At 41.5% G+C, this 17,485-nt stretch overlaps 1 long non-coding RNA gene across 4 annotated transcripts in view; it reads right to left on the bottom strand.

Moving 5' to 3' along the window:
* The window catches only part of LOC138162807 (uncharacterized), a 164,782-nt gene that overhangs the window by 84,648 nt on the left and 62,649 nt on the right, over positions 1-17,485 (bottom strand). For all 4 annotated transcript variants that reach the window (XR_011168717.1, XR_011168715.1, XR_011168714.1 and 1 more), the window contains one exon: positions 12,669-12,765. This is a non-coding gene — a long non-coding RNA (uncharacterized lncRNA). The remainder of the gene's footprint in view (positions 1-12,668; positions 12,766-17,485) is intronic.

Raw genomic sequence — 17,485 nt, 5'->3', positions numbered from 1 at the left:
GGGTGACACCTGTAGAAATGTTGGAAGGTAGGAAAGAACAGGATGAGACAGAATGGCTGGTCCAGTTGCCTAGACTGGAACCAAATTGACTGGAACCAGATTAGGTAAGAACTTGGATGCCTACCTAAGAATTGTTGTCTTTTTTTGTTTCTTGGTTTGTTTGGTTTTTTTTTTTTTACAGTGGAGAGCTAATGTTTTATATAATAACCAGGAAGAACAATGTCTGGTGTGTTTATATAGCACATTAAGATTTGTAAAAGTACATTGCATATATCTTGTTCAATCTTTACAACTATCCTGTGAGTTAATGTTCTTCTACAAGAAAACTGTGCTTTTTTTAAGCCGTGTCATTTTTAAAAGATGCAAACTGATCCAAGTTGCAACTAAATACTGGAAATGCTCATTTGAGAGATGAGGAAACTGAGCCTGAGAGAGGATAAGGGACTTGCCCAGGGTCACACAGCTAGTAAGTTATGAATTCAGGTCTTCCTGATACCCAGTCCAGTGTTCCATTCACTAAGCCACCCTGTAGACTTTGTAATAATACATAATATAAGAAAAGATTTGGAGCTCAGAAGGACCTCAGAGAATTTGTAGCCCGACCTCCCATTACAGGGAGGGAGAAAACTGAACCTCTCTAAGTGACTTGTCCAGGGTCACACGGGTGGCATCCAACAGAGTTGAGATGTCTGCCTCCAGAGCCTTTCCTCCGCACCACTCTGGCTCTTCCTCATTTCAAATTTTTCTATCTGCAGTTACCACTGCCCTTAATTAGATGTCTTGCATTAAGTAGCTTTTAAAATGTAAACTTATCCAGCTTTTCATTTCCTTTTTCATAGTTCCCTTCTTTTCTGCCTGTCAAATAGAGATGAAAGAAGTCAGTATCAAAGCAAGTTGGAGAGCTTCCTCTCACTCAGTAAAAATTCTCCTCGCTACCTTGAGGTACTCAAGCAAGACAGATCTGAGCCCTTGATATGCCTAGAAAACGTGACCTAGTTACAAGCCCAGCAGTCTAAATGTGATGAAATGAAAGTGAATTGTTTTGCTGAAATTTGACACTAAAAATAGGGCACTGGATCCTTCCCTTGCTGGGGGAAAAAAAAAAAAAGCATTAAAATGTGTGTGTCTGTATGTCTGGGAATATGTCACCATAGTAACCATTGTCCCACCCTCCCCTGTCAAAAGCATTACCACATTTAACAGAAAGAGGTCATAGCAGCTCCCCCCACCAACCATCCCCTCTCTACTCTGGCCTCCGTGAAATCTAATTAAAGAGTGAAATGAATTTTAGGGATGCTTCTCGAGGCTGGGAGATGTCCAAGAATGGGTTTGGGGAGGGGTGCTGAAGGGGGCGGAGTAAGGGGAGAGAGGGGAGCCCTGACTGTCCACAATGCATTGCAGCTCAGTTCTCATTTCTAAGAGGGCCACAGCTCCCATATTTGAGGAGCTGCAAGGGAGTGATAAACCTGCCACGAAATGATGTTATTACTTTAATGGATACAGTACTGGGTGAACACTTTATTTCCACCAGGGTTTCTTATTTTGCGTCTTCCTGTGTTTGCACAGCATTGGTTCTCCTCAGACTCCCCCCCCCCGCTTTTGCCCACCCCCTTTGTTATGCCTGCTGTTCTCGTTTCCTGTCCCACTCGTGTGTGTGTGTGTGGGGGGGGGGGTGTGTGTACAGGGAGGAACAGGACTGGAGATGGGGCTGGTCCCAAAGGGGATGTCTGACCAACGACACTGTATGTGCATATTTAAGTCCTACTCCCAAACATTTTTATACAGGTGATTCAGGTTAGAGAGAATAGCAAGGCGGCCTTGCCCCCCAGAGGCCAGCCTGAGGGATGTGCTGTAAGGGGTGCCTAGGAAGATGAAGGGTTTATCCATCTATCTATGAGCCTCAGGGCTTCTTTCACCCCCACCTGGGAAGCCACCTTTTTCTCCTCACACTGGCTACCTCCAGGGAGGCATGATTTTGGCACCACCAGTGCTGAAAGACTGAGGTACCCCAGGGATAGCTTTGACTTGAGAATTGAAATTCAGCAGAGTCTGCTCTGCACTGGAAAGGGAGACTTTATTTTGAGTGGCATCTCAATTTGGCACCTCCTGCCTCTGCAGGAAAAAAAAATGCAAAAATACTTTGACATGAAACTTGGAATGGCCATTCAGAGGTCCATAAGGGTCACTGAGTTTGACAATTTTTGGTATCTCTCCTAAGAGAGCATACTGATTTCATCATCTATATCAAAATACATTTGGACAGAGGATAATAACCCATCCCATCCGATCTAAGCTGTTTGGACACCCTTTGACCCTCCCTCCCAGCTTAGGTTTTGCTCAAGGGTCAAGGGGGAAAGGACAGAGCTGGAAGGATTTCAGGAGGTACTTAGATTCCTAGAAACCAGAAGCAAGAAAATGATAAATGAAATGGCTTTGGATGTATTGCTGCAAATAGGCTAGAGAGGAAGTCTATAATGAATACATACTAATCAGGAAAAGTAGCGAGTCAGCTATTGAGGCAAGGGATGTAACTTAAGGCCTAATGGTCAGCAGAGGTATAACTGGGGCAGAGAGGCCCCCCTCCCACAGTGCCCCAGCCCCAGGGAGAAGAACAATCTAGAGGATAAGCTTCCTCACCATGGTGACTATCATCCCTATACTTCATTTTATAATCCATCAAAGGCTCCTGGCATGGTCCCCCCTCTCAGATTCCTATCTCCATGAGGCCCTTCTCCTGGGGCCTATCTGACTCCCCCAGTCAGCATGGGGATGGGAGCCAAGACTCTGCGAATGGACCACGCCACTCCACTCCCAGTCCTAATCGCATCTGTAGTTGGATTATACTGCACGGCACTGTTCCCTGGACCCCACTTAAGGTCCTATCAGTCAGACCCCAGATGGAGAGAGCAGTCTACCATAAGGATACACTAACACAGATACTTCTTATAAGCAGAGAAGTCGGCTCTTATAAACTAGGCCAGGGCCTTCGGGGCCTGCCTGGGCATGGAAAGGATGTGACTTATTTTTCTTCCCCTGCCTTCTGTATTGAGACCTCAGGTGGTCCAATTGCCTTGATTTGAATGACAGACTCTATTTCATCCCTCAGCCTGTCTGGGCTGATGGGATAGTATTTGATCAGAAGAGAAGAAACCTGCAGTACTCTGTCAGTACTCTGCAGAAACCCTGATGGCATAATTAAGGCTACTGACATTGAACAAGTTCTCAAAGCTGAGCCCTCTGAGCCCGTGTGTCCCCAAGCCACTGGGAGCTGCTGGGACGACTGAGACTTACGGTTGGGGAGCAGGGCTCGACCCACACTCTAAAAGGGGCAGTCATAGAGATCCAGAGTAGTAGAACCTGGGACTACTTGTCTGTAAGGGAAAGAACTGACCACACTCTCTAACGAAAGGTACTATCCCTCCAAAATATGAACTAATGGATAGAGTGGCTAAAGTGAGAGATTTGGGAAATGGGAAGACCTGAGTTTTAATCTCACCTCTGACATTTACTAGCTGTGTAATCATAGGCAAGTCACTTAACCTCTCTGAGGTTCAATTCCTCATTTATAAAGTGAAGATAATAGTAGTTATGATCCCTACCATACTAGGATGTTGTGAGGCTCAAATGTTTGCATTTTGCAAATTTTAAAGAAATATACATGGTGTCCCAAAAGTCTTAGTGCGGCTTCAAGCTATATTAAAGCTTAAAACTGCACTTATATGAAAGTCAGTTAGCAATTAATCAATCAACAATATTTATTTACTATGTGCCAGGCACTGAACCAAGTCCTGTAGATATAAAGAAAAAGTAAAGAACAGTCCCTGACCTCAAAAAGCTTATGTTATGTAGCTGTTGTTGAAGTTGAGTCATGTCTGACTCTTGGCAAAGATACTAGAGTGGTTTGCCATTTACTTCTCTACTTATTTACAGATGAGGAAAATGAGGTAAACAGAGTTAAGTGATTTGCCTAGGATCATACAGCTAGTAAAGTATCAGAGGCTTGGAATGAACTCAGGTCTTCCCTACTCCAAGACTGGCACTCTATCCACCATGCCACCTACCTTCCCACATTATATAGAGATATCATAGATATATAAGATATTACCCCTTTCATATGTGAACAATTTGGTTGCTGAAAAGGGGCAAAGAAAGAATAATTATATAAGGAACCCTGATAATAAATTTGCAAAGAAGTAAAAATCTTTTAGATTAAATAATGGAAGATAAGTACAGACTGTTCTGCATGCCAGATGGAGAACCTCATCACCCCATCCCACTCCCACCTCATGAATGTACATTGAGGATCTGTTTGAAGGGCTGAGTAATGACCAAGGAAGTGACGACTGTAGGGCATTGTGGTCCATCATCAGCTCATGAGTATATGGGTAGGGTATCTTTTTAAATATTTTTTAGCATTTTGAAATTTATAATTAACAAAATTATATTCACATAACTCTTTGGGAACAATGGGAAAATTACAGAAGGATTGTTGAGTTCATATCTAACAGAATTATGAATTTCTTATATTTTAACTTTATAAGGTAAAGATGATTCCCCGGCCAGTAGGACTTTGATTTGACGCATTAGAAGTTGTTAGGAAACCAGAGAAGAAGCTTTGACAAGAAAGAGAGGCAGAACAAACTAAGGACTCACAGGAAGCTAGGGACAAAAGACATGGAAGGCTTCCAGCTAAGAGACCTGACTGCAGCTCCTTTGCTGGGGACTTGATGATTGGAAGAGAGATGTTTTTGTTTTTGTTTTTATTCCTGATTGGCTTGAGAAAGGCTTGAGCAGCTGCAATAAGCTCATAGGAACAGAGCTGGAGGCTGCTGTTGTGAGAACTCACAGCTTGCTACTCTTCATCTACAGGCTAAGGATTGTCTTCTACTGTGTTGCCCTCTACTGGCCTCTGTAGTCTGAGAAAGAGAAACAAAGGGAAAAAATCAAAGTTTTGCAACTCGTTTTACTGTGAGCTGTGCTTTTGTGTGCGTGAGTAGAGGCTTGGCAACAACTGGGCAAAGTTTAATCTTCTGCCAATTAAAGGAATTGTTTGTTACTATAATAGCATAACACTTTCTCAAAGCCCTGATAAAGGTGGATATGAGCTAAAAGAGATGGTCATTGTTTCATCAGCTTTAGCAGAAAAGGAACAGCTTTACCCAGAAGGAGAATGAGGAATATCTCATAGAGAAGCCGCTTCATATGGCATAAATTGCTGCTAAAGAATAAAGAATAGCAAAGCCTGTAGACTTGAGGTGTGATTTGACCTGGGCATATGGGTTTCCATATTCACTTACATCCTTGCTAGATTTCTGTGGGTTGCCCTTTCTCCTCTATTGATGCTATATGCTTTGGTGGGAGAGTGTGACTCAAGTGTATGTATGGACCGTTTCAATTATGCCTGCTCTAGTTTTTAATTTGGTAAATGTTTATTACTGCTTTTTCTTCTATTGATCAAAGACTAAGGTTATTATTGCTTTTACTTCATCATTTAGTAATATTTTATGTTTAAAAGTAAATGGCGTCCTTCCCCTGATCCTTTGCAGAGATGAGAGATCCATGTATTCTAAATATTATGTATATTTTTGGACTTTTTTGACGTATTGACTGATTTTCCCCTTCTTTTTCTCTCTTTTTCTTTTGTATCTTTAAAATTATTCTTTGTTATGTAGGATAGCTCCCTAAGAAGGGGAAGAGAGAAGACTACTGAGAAAAAATTAGGCAATGTAAAAACAAAAGATATCAATAAAATTTTATTTTAAAACATAAAACAATGAATGCTGTCATGGTGTCTGATTTCAGCTATTGCAGCTCAGGAGCTACGGTGGAGAGCTACACAGGAAACACACATGGTATACATGCGCACACACACACACACACTCATATACACCCCCAGGATTAACCCTAGGACCCTGAGAGAATAAATAGTGAGATATAGCAACCTGGCATGGTACCACACCAGGAAAAAAATAGACTTGTTGGTGTGAGTGCAGGTTAGGTGAGCCAGCCAGCCCAGAGAGCTAATTTGGGGGTTAAGGCCATGCCTGGGCTACCCATAAATCTGACATACTAAAGAAATACAAAGTAGGTGGATGGTAGCCTTAAAGGAAAAGACTCCAGCTGTTGGGTAGTAGGGGAGGAGACTGGAAAAGGTGACATGCAGAAATTGACATTTGAGCTGAGTCCCAGAGGAAGCAGGAAATTCTAAGAGGCAGACATGAGGAGGGGAAGTATTCCAGGCATGGGTGACAAAGGCATGCAGACAAAAAATGAAGTATCCCGAGCAAGGAACAACATCATCATCGTGATTGGCATAGATCAGTGATCCACGTAAATGATCTCGGGGAATGAATGAATGTATGAAACGTCTAAATGCTTACTATAAGAGAACCACTGTGCTAAGTGTTGGAGCTACTAACAGGAAAATAAGATAATCTCTGCCTGCAAGGACGTCACCTTCTAATAACAGGGTATGACTACAGGGTGGTTGATAATATCTGGAAATCTGTAGGACATAGTAGCAGGGCAGATGGCAAGGCCAGTGGTCCTCCATCTTATCGGAAAGATTATAGTTAGTGACGCTCTACTCATAAAGCGACCAGGCTTACCCCCACCATATATGGGATAGGGAGGATTATGGAAGAGTCACACCCATGATCGCTGAAAAGAGAGAGGGAGACTAGCGGGTTAAAGTGGAACCAGGACTCTGAGTTCCTTCCTGTGACGGAGGAGGAGAGTGAAGATGGGAATGACAGTGTTTAGGTAGGAGGGGAAACAGAAGAAAGGGATATGCAAGAAGGTTGGGTGGAAGGGCCTACCTGTGACACCTGCTCCAATGTAACCATTCATACTTGGTAGGATCTGCACAGTCATTAGGCTGAACCTCAGTTTCCAATTCTGTAAAATGAGGGGGTTGAAATAAATAGCTTCTGAGGTTCCATTGAACTCCAGAATTATGATCTCTAACTTATAGTCTTAAAGAATAGCCAGGAGATTTATCTTTACATGTAACTGGAAAAAATAAAATATTATTTAAAACAAATTTAAATAGCTCTTCCCCCCACCCCAAGAAAGTTCCTGGGACAGTAAGATGTGAATTTATTTGTCCAGGGTCACATAGCCGGTAGGTGTCAGAGGTGGGCTTGAAACATGGCCTTCCTGCCACCAAGAGTGGCTATTCCTCCATTATGCCATCCTACTTCTTAGTTATTATTGCTATTATTATTCCCATGACTAGCCTGAAAGTTTGATTGAGCTGTTAGCAGCAGCTCTAATTGCCAGATGAAAGAGCAAGGCTATCCCCAACCAGGATTCAAAAGTGACTGGCATTTGTTTTTTCTGCCCGAGGACAGAATTAACATCCGACAGCTGTGAGTATTCACACTGCTGAATGCAAATTACCAAATATTATCAGGCATTCTCCTACACAGAGCGGCAGTATTGGCCCATCAGATGCTTCCCCAAGCTCAAACACAGGCCGGGAGAGAAAGGAAAGCAGGGAGACTTTCTATGATAATGAGAAAGATTGTAACATGTGCTGAAGAAGGAAGACAGACCGGATATCTTTTCAGGCTAGATCAAGAAAAGATTTTGACAGAATAAGGCATGATTTTCTTTTATTTGAAGTGTTGCAGGTCTATAGAATCCCACTGCAATTTGTTTTGTCTATGCAAACTTCATAGAACAATCCAGTGAGTGCTTCACAGCTGGGAAAGGAGAAAAGTGTGAATAATGAAGCAGGTGAATTCTTACCAGGGGACTGAATCTCTGGGTATTTTGGAGAGCTAAGACCTGTCCACTGTTTACGCATCACAGACACGATTTGTATTTAGAATCACAGATTCTTAGAGGTAGAAGCAATTTCAAAGGCCATACAAGTACACCTGTTAGATAGAAATCCTCACCTCCAGCCAGACTCTACTACCCATCAAGCCCAAATGCTTCTTACACTTTCCACTCTGTAGCAGAATGCTTTGCATATTTTGGGAGTTGGGAAGAGGAGCCCATACCTCTGACTTCGTTGTTTTAGGGGAACTCTAGTTGTGAAAATTCCCTTTACCCAGGGCATATTGGCAACTCCATTGGTTTAGAGAGCTTCCTAGGGCACTGAGAATCAAGACTTGAACTCAGGTCTCCCTGATGCCAAGACCAGATGGTCATCTACCATATTACACATAGTCCATGCTTACTAATGATTGAGTTGAAGTCTATGGCTTTGATTCCCTAACCTATCTTCATTCTATCCTCGATCCACTAAAATCCCATATGCCCTTCAAGCTGAGAAGATCAGCCTTTCTTCCATTAAGCCTTCCTTGACTACTCCCAGTGATCTATTCCCCCTTTGAGTTCCTTCCACTCCTTTTGTTTGGTCCAGAACTGTCCTTTCATTGATGGAATGGAATGGAAAATGATTTATTTAAGCTCTTACTATATGTCAAGCATATTGATGGAAACTAAATGGCTCAGTAGATAAAGCACTGGCCCTGGAGTGATGCAGAGGAGTTCAAATATGGCCTCAGAAACTTAATAGCTGTGTGACCTTGGGCAAGTCATTTAACCTCTGTCTAGATGGCAACTAAGTGGTATAGCAGATAGAGCACTGAGCCTGGAATTAGTAAGACCTGACTTCAAATCTGACCTCAGACACTTAATAGCTGTGTGACCTTGGGCAAATTCCTTAATCTGTTTGCATAGAAGGCAACTAGGTGGTACAGTAGATAGAGTGTTGGGCCTGGAGTCAAGAAGGCCTGAGTTCAAATTTGGTCCCAGATACTTACTAGTTGTGTGACATTGGACAAGTCACTTAACCTCTGTTTGCCTTAATCCACTAGATAAGGAAATGACAAACCATTTCAGTATGTTTACCAAGAAAACCCCATGGACAGTATGGTTCACAAGGTCACAAAGAGTTGGCCAGGAGTGAACAACAGCATATTGCTAAGCACTGGGGATACAAATAGAGAAGAGACAGTCCTTGTGTTCAAAACCTCTTCAAATCCGAGGAGAAAATGCATCAAGGAGAGTCCATCCTCATGGCAGAGAGAAAGACCAGGTGGCATTTAGAATATAGCAGGCAAAGCAGTAGGCAGATGGTAAGCTTCCTGCCCCATGGACTTTGGGGAGCAAGGGCACAGCAGAGGAGAGGATGAGGGAAGTGACCAGCATCCAATCAAAAGTTGGCACTCAATCATCCTGGAGAACAATTTGGAACTATGCTCAAAGGGCTATAAAAATGTCCACATCCTTTGACCCAGCAATACCACTTCTAGGGCTGTATCCCAAAGAGATCATACAAGTGGGGAAAGGACCCACTTGTACAAAAATAGCAGCTCTTTTGTGGTAGCCAAGAACCAAAAATTGAGGGGATGCCCATCAGTTTAGGAATGGCTGAACAAGTTGTGGTACATGAGTGTAATGAAATACTATTGTTCCATAAGAAATGATCAGTAGACAGACTTCAGAAAAACCTGGAAAGACTTGAATGAACTGATGCTGAGTGAAGTGAGCATAACCAGAACATTTTACACAGTAACAACCGCATTGTGTAATGACTAACTTTGATAGACTTATCTCTTCTTAGCAATACCAGGATCCAAGACAACTCCAAAGGACTCATGATGGAAAATGCCATCAACATCCAGAAAAAGAACTATGGAGTCTGACTGTAGAAAGGAAATTATTTTCTTTTTTTGTTTTGTTTTGTTTTTCTTTCTCATGGTTTCTCCCATTTGTTAAAATTCTTCTATGCAACACGTCTAATGTGAAAATATGTTTAATAGGAATATATATGTAGGGCCTAAATCAGATTGCATGCCATTGTGGGGAGGGAAGGAGAGAAAATTTAAAACTTATGGGAGTGAATGTTGAAAACTAAAAATAAAGAAATTAACTTAAAAAAAAGTTGGCACTCAGTCCTTGTAGGAACTGGGCAATGATAAGAGAAAAAGAGTTTATTCTTGCTAATTGGTAGCCTCTGTTAAGGGAAGGGATGGTCCACTGCTCCCTCTGTCCTGCCCTGCAGGAGGTCCATGACCTATCAGTGACCCAGTTGGTAGACTGAGGCTGAAGCAGGGAAGATCTGTATCTGAAATTTAAATTCTTAAGTGAATCATCTGGCCCACTGAGAGGTTATGAGACTTGCCCAGAATCACTCAGTCAGTACATGTCAGAAGTAAGACTACCCATTAAGCTCTTATCTTATGCTCCCTTAAATTACAGAACGCCTTGACTGTACTTTTCTTTTGCCACAACTAGATAGATCTTCCCCCAGAAAGCTCATGCCTACTCCTGGCTTCCCAGTTTTTGTTAGTTGACACTATCATTTTCTTAGTCTTCCTGAATCAAAGCCTCCATCATCTCTTATTCCTCCTCCTCCTGCACTGTGAAATATCAGGGGCTAGAAACACTATGAGTCACCTGTAATTGTAGTTGTAAAGTGAAAAGTGATTATAGGATTAAGTTCAAAGGTGATTCATCTAATGTAAAATTAGAGGGGGAACAATTCTTATAGGTCTCAGGTCAGCCTCCCTCCTTGCCTGGAAGCTCCATAGCACCATCAGAGGCTCCCTGGACTTCAGAGCTGAAAGGAACATTGGAGATCATCTAGTCTAACCTCTAAATGTGGCCCATAAAGGGGAAGTGACTTACTGTTGTGCACAGAGACAGTGGAGGGCCCAGTCATATCTGTTTATTGATCTAGGGTCACTCAGATAATAGCTACCTAGAGAAGCCTGGACCTTCCTGACTTCAAGGCTTATTTTCTGTCCACTGTACCACCTACTGTATTTATTATACTGGATACAAACACTGTGTATTTGTAATTATTTCCTTTATAATAATTCTGTATGTGTTTCTATATATATATAGTATATATATATGTATATATATATATATATATATATGCTATGTCGCCCATTACATTGTAAGCTGCTTAACTTAAAAGATATTGTTTCATTCTCTATATTTATTTCCCCAGCACATAGCTTAGTGTCTAGAACACAATAGGCATTTAATAAATTCTTGTTAATTGATTGAAAGAAGAAGCCTCAGAGAGGACGTGACAGTTGCCTTCAAGGATATGGAGAGCCATCATGTGGGAAATGGGTTAAAATTGTTGTTTTGGGTCCCATAGAATAGAACCAGGAGCAATAGATAAAAGTTGCAAGGTTAATTTTGGCTTAATATTAGAGGAAAATACTTCTTCACAATGAGAGATCCTCAATATTGATGCATTAGATAGCAAGCTACAGTCATGACAGCTGCTTCTGATAAATAGTGAGTTCCCTGTCACTAAAAGTCTTCAAGATTGCTGCCTGATGGGGATGTGGCAGAGTGGGTGGATGACTGGTCACTTAGAGGCTAGCCAAGATGGTGGAGCTTCCTTCCAATTCTGAGATTCTCTGATTTTTTTTCAGGACATAAGAAGTAAGTAAAATAGGGCCAAATACTAGAATAATAACTATAGAGCAAATATTTCCCTGAAGTGCAATGGGCTGCACTGAGAGGTGGTGGGTTCCTTCTACTTGGAGGTCTTAAGGCAGAGACTGAGTAACCACTCATTGAGTATGATCTCTGGGGTATATAGATTGGACTAAATCACCACTTAGGTCCTTCACAACTTTAAAATTCTTCAGTGTGGTGAAATGTCCAAGATGGGACTTGAATTTGGTGCTCCTGACCCCACACCTAATATGTTGGTTTCTCCTCCACGCTGCTGATCATATAGTATCCTTCATCTCTCAGTCTGTGTTCCAGTTGAGCTGAAGGACTCACTCCACACCTTTTCTCATTCTCCTCCATCTATCTGAAGTGTCAGGTTCCCTACTTCCTGTGGAAACCCATGCTGGCAATTAGGGTGCAAAGGTAACATCCTTGGTGGTCGAGGGGGAAAGATATGATATAATCTGTGATACGAATGGGTGAACAAAGTTATATTGATGACAAGACAAAGAGTTCTTCTGAGTAAAACACAGAAGATTAGAGTAGCAGTCCAAAGTCCAAGAAAGGTCAACATGGATTACGTGAGAAAATTGCTATGGTGAGAGCCACATAAGTCATTGGCAAATCAGCCTGTCCCATGTACAGTCTCCACCTAAGACAACACCTTTCTGTGGCATAGCATATTAGTCACATCCCCTTCTCACTGATATTGCCATGGACTCAGATATGCAGCATTTTCTCCTCCTAGGCCCCTACTCTGCATGCGTGATGAGACCATGCTGTGGCAAGTGGGTAGAGTCCCGGACCTGGAGTCACGATAGGTATGAGTTCAAATCTTGCCTCACACACTTAATAGCTGTGTGATCCTGGGCAAGTCACTTAACCTCTGTTTGCCTTTATTTCCTCTACACCTACCTCCTGGCATTGTGAAGATCAAATGAGATAAGGTCTGTGAAGTGCTTGGCAAACAAGCACTGTATAATTGCTAGCCATTATTATTATAACTGTGTAATTGCTGGATGTTATTACGATAATGATGTGCAGTTCCCATCTATCCTTAAGGACCCAGTACAAATTTCAGTTCTGCCATGAAGCCTTCTCTGTATCTCCTTCCCACTGACAGAAGTAATTACTTCTCTTTCTGAATCCCCCAAGCACTTTATAAATCTCTTTTGCACTGCTCGTCTCTACCTTACATTGCAGTTCCTTGTGTATGTGTCCAATCTTACCTCTTAGATCTTCAAACTCTGTGAGGCCAAGGATTGTGTCTTTTTCTTCTTGATATCCCCCATGATGCCTTGCACATACAAAGTACTCCTTAAATTTCTATTGAATAAATGAGAAAGTGAACATAGGTAAACTGTGAGGGAAAATATTTGCTCTATAGTCTTATTCTAGTATTTGGTCTTATTCTACTTCTTATTTCTGAAAGAAAATCAGAGAATCTCAGAGTTGGAAGGGACCTCTGTCCTCTAGGCTAGCCTACAACTGACCTATTACCTATCCATTCTGCCATTTCCCTACCAAGTGGCAATCTTGAAGACTACAGCTTGAAGACTTCTAGGGATGGGGAACTCACTATTGGCTGAGGCAGCCCTTCTGCTTTTAGCTCACTCTCTGATGAGTCAGGATCCAAGAAAACCTAAATAGGCTAACGCATTGGGCTGAATCTAATGAATGGGAAAATTTAATAGGCATAAGTGCAAAATCCTAAGTTTGTATTTTAAAAAGCAATAAACCACATAAATAAAGATGAGAAACATGTGGTTAAACATATCTATGTGGGAAAAAAATCTGGGGCTTTTCATCAACTACAAGTTCATTATAAGTCAGTAATGTGAGCTGGAAGCCAGAAAAGCTCTTTGGATCTGATACTATATTAATGTGGCTGAAACATCCAGGATGATGGAAGCAAGGGTCCTTTTGCCCTCTGTTCTGGTTAGACTACATCTGGAATATTGTGCTCATTTTAGGGTAGTACATTTTAGGAATGACATTAATAAGCTGTAGAGCCCTTAAGACGTATCCTTCAAGAAGAATAGGGGGTCAAAAATTCAACATGGGAAGTCAACCATGGGCAGGATGACTACCTCCCAGATAGCTGTAGTGGGAGACAGATGATCCCTAAGGTCCTCTTCACCCTAAAATTCTGTATGTGATTCTCTGAATTAGAATAGTAAAGGGTCTAAAGACCATGCCATGTGAGAACTAGTTGAAGGAACTGGTAATACTGTGTCTGGAGAAATGCTGGACCTCGAGTCAGGAAACCCTGAATTCAAATCTGGCCTCAGACACTTCCTAGCTGTGTGACTGTGGGCAAGTCACTTAATCCTGTTTGACTCAGTTTCCTCAACAGTAAATTGGGGATAATAATAGCACCTCCCACAAGGTAGGGTTGTTCTGAGTATCAGATGAGATACTATTTGCAAAATTAACAAACAAATAAAACACTTAGCACAATGCCTTGGCACATAGAGGGTACCATATCAATGCTTATTCCATTCCAAATATTTGAAAGGCTATCATATGGAAATAGTAATCCCCTGGTTCTCCTTAATCTTACTGCCTTATCTCTGAGACTATCTCCAATTTAACCTATATAGGTCTCGTCTGTACAGAGCTGTTGGCATGTTGTCTCCACCATTTTGCCTTCCTTCGTATTCCTGGCATTTAGCACAGTGTGAGACAAATAGTTGGTACGTAATAAAATTAGCTGACTATAAATGTCTATATTTGACATAATAAAATGAGATGACTATAAATGCATAACATAAGAGAAAAAAGTGGAAATAGAGTCGGAGATAGTTAGGTGGTACACTGTATCAACTGCAGGCTGGAGTCAGGAAGACTCATCTTTCTGAGTTCAAAATCTGGCTTCGAGACACTTTCTAACTGTGTGACTCTAGACAAGTCACTTAACCCAGTTTGTCTCAGTTTCTCATCAGCTGGAGAAGGGAATGGCCAATCACTCCAATATCTTTGCCATGAAAACCCTGAATGGGGTCACAAAGAATTGAACACTACTGAAACACAACTGAAAAACAAAAAAAGCAGAGTCAGATTTAGACTTTAGACAAGGAATCACTTCCTAACAATTAGAGCTCTCCCAAAGCGGAAGGCATCACCCAAGGAGGTAGTGCCTTCCTCTTCCCTGGAAGGTTTAGGGTTTTGGCCAGATGACCACTTAGGCATGATTCCTATTAAGTACAGTTTGGGTTATATGGACAGTAAGGTACCTTTTAATCAATGAATCAACAAGCATTCATTAAGCCCCTACTGTGTGCTAAGCACTGGAAATACAAAGAAAAACAAAAACAGGTCCTGCCCTCAAGAAACTAACAGTCTGGTGGGAGAGACAACATACAAATGACTATGTATATGCAAGATATACACAGGAAAGGTGGAAGGTAACCTTAAAGAAAAGGTTCAGTCTTGGAGGAACCAGACAAATCCTCTTTAAGAAGATGAAACACCATATTTCCATATTAGCAATATTGCAAAAGAAAACACAGAAAAATTAAACAAAGATAAAGTTTTAAAAGCTTGATAAAAAAAAAAGAAGGTGACACAGGCAATCTTGAAGGAAGCCTAATATTTCAACTCTGAGATGCTATGATTCTGGAATTTTGAGAAACTTTTTCCTTTTCGGAGCCAAACTATGCCTCTTTCCTCTACATCCTGCTGCCCCCTTTACTAAAATGTTCAGATTTTTTTTTTACACAAACTATTGTCTAGTGACATCCTCTTCTTCCCCAGGTAACTTTGTAGACTCAAGTATAGGACTTCACCAATCCATGGGGGATATATTGATTAAAGCAATCTGTTAACTTTAAAAACACTATTTAAATGTGTTCTTATACTCCAGTATTGAAGAAAACACTTCAGTGGATCAGATGATCTTAGGAATGATGGTATTCATTTCCAGGGTTGCCAATCACATTTCATCCACTCATCCCTTCCAACTCTTGTCCATGTCCTCCCATAGATCTTCCACAGGGGCTCCACTCAACATGATGGGGGCCTTCCTTTTGGTTTCTCTTAGCATACATGTATATGGAGATTCATCAGAGAGCTTCCCTTGTCAATCTGATAAGCCTAAAGGGAGGTCAGGATCTGTATGAGACTTGAGTTATTTTCCCCAAAGAAGGTGTGGACATACCCAGTGGCCCTTAGAGAGTCAGTCATGTGTCACTGAGCACAACTGAGTCTTAGCATTTTGAGATGAAATGATTGGATTGGTTGTTTCAGATCTTTGGGGGATGACTTGGTTGGTGAAAACTGTTGTGGATTAGAGCTCGACTTTGACGTGGGTCTATTTAAAAGAAAAAGAGGTCCATTGTAGAGTTAGGCTTCTTTGTGAGATTCTAAGAGAGTGAAAATATGGACCAAAGAGCAGCAGAGCTAAAAGCAAAGCTAGATCCCAGAGGTAAAAACTATACATAGATACATCCCAGTATTCCCCCTAGTTTCCCCCAAGGAGCCAGTAATGACTTCTTTGGGCAGAGGCGTATGGGAGTTACATGTGCTCTCCCCCTCCTAGCCCAACAGGGGAATTCCTGAATCCCATTATTCTGGTCAGAGAAGGGAGGATATACTGGGAAAAGGAAAAGTGGTGGGGTGTTTAAAGACCTAGCTTTCTAAATGTTCTCCTCCAGAGAAAGATCTTACAGGGTCTGAATGCAAATTGAAGCATACTATCTCTCACTTTCTTAATTTTTTCATGTTTTTTTTCTTGCCCTGTCTTCTTCTACAACATAACTAATATGGAAATATGGTTTGGATGATTGCACATGTATAGCCTATATCAAATTGCTCATCATCTAAGGGAGGAGGGGAGAGCAGGAGGGAGAGAATTTGGAACTCAAAATTTTAAAAAAAAATTTAACTTTTAAAAAATTCTTTGAAATTATTTTTACATGCAATTTGGGGGAAATTATTGGAAGCTGAACAAAAAGACCAAGCTTTTTAAGAGAGGAAAGGTACCTCCATTTTCTTTCTTCTCAGTCTTTTTCAGCTTGACTCCTGACCTAATATTCATTCAACTCAACCTGCTTTCTCCAAAGTTACCAATGATCTCTTTATGTCCTCTTCTTAAACCTCATCTTTCTTGACCTCAGTAGCCTTTGACATTGTTAATTACCTTCTCCTTCTGGATTTTCTTTTCTTTTTTTTCTTGTTCTCCCTTGGTTCACCCACTGCTACCTATCTGTCAACTCCTTCCTGGTCTCTTTCACTACATCTTTGTCCCTGTCATACTCACTAATTGTAGGTGCCCCAAAAAACTCTGTCCTCTTTTTTTTTCTTTATAATCCCTTTTGCTGATCTCATCAGTTATCATGGGTTCCATTATCATCTCTATGCAGATGATTACCAGATGTATTTATCCACCCTTAGTCTCTCTCCTGAGCTCCCAACTCTGTTGGAAATTTCAACTGGATATCCCATAGCCATCTCAAGCTCAATATGTCCAAAATAGTAGTCTTTGTTATTCCCCTCAAACCTTCCTTTCTTCTAAATCTTTACCACTGAATAGGGACTACCACCTTTCAGGGTGCTAGGTGGTGTCATGTTGCATAGAGCACCAGGCCTGAAGTCAGGAAGACTTTTCTTCTGGAGTTCAAATCTGGTCTCAAACTGAGAGCTTATAACTTAAAAAGGCCAAGGTCTTCCACTGCATTGGGGGCCATCACCAGTTGAGCAAACCTATGCCTTGTTACTCTGGAAGAGAGAATGAAGCTGGTGACTTTGCACAGCCCTGCCTCTCTTAAATCCAATTCACTTGCAAGCTGAGACATCGTCCTCCTGATGTCATTGGGCCTCTTAGAGAATGAAGGGTGAACAGCAACAACAATAATAGACACTTAGTAGCTGTGTGACCCTGGGCAAGTCACTTAACCCTTTCTGCTTCCATTTCCTCATTTGTAAAATGAGCCAGAGAAGGAAATGGCAAACTTTTCCAGCATCTTTGCCAAGGAAACTCCAAATAGGGTCTCAAAGAGTCTGACGTGACTGAAAAATGACTGAACTGAGACCAGAGTGGAATGTA

Source organism: Petaurus breviceps, unplaced genomic scaffold (genome assembly GCF_028583685.1).
Source record: "Petaurus breviceps papuanus isolate PSGF00001 unplaced genomic scaffold, PetGlider_PUasm1.0 186, whole genome shotgun sequence".
In the NCBI taxonomy this organism is placed as follows: domain Eukaryota; kingdom Metazoa; phylum Chordata; class Mammalia; order Diprotodontia; family Petauridae; genus Petaurus; species Petaurus breviceps.
This window is presented reverse-complemented; position numbering and strand designations above follow the sequence as displayed.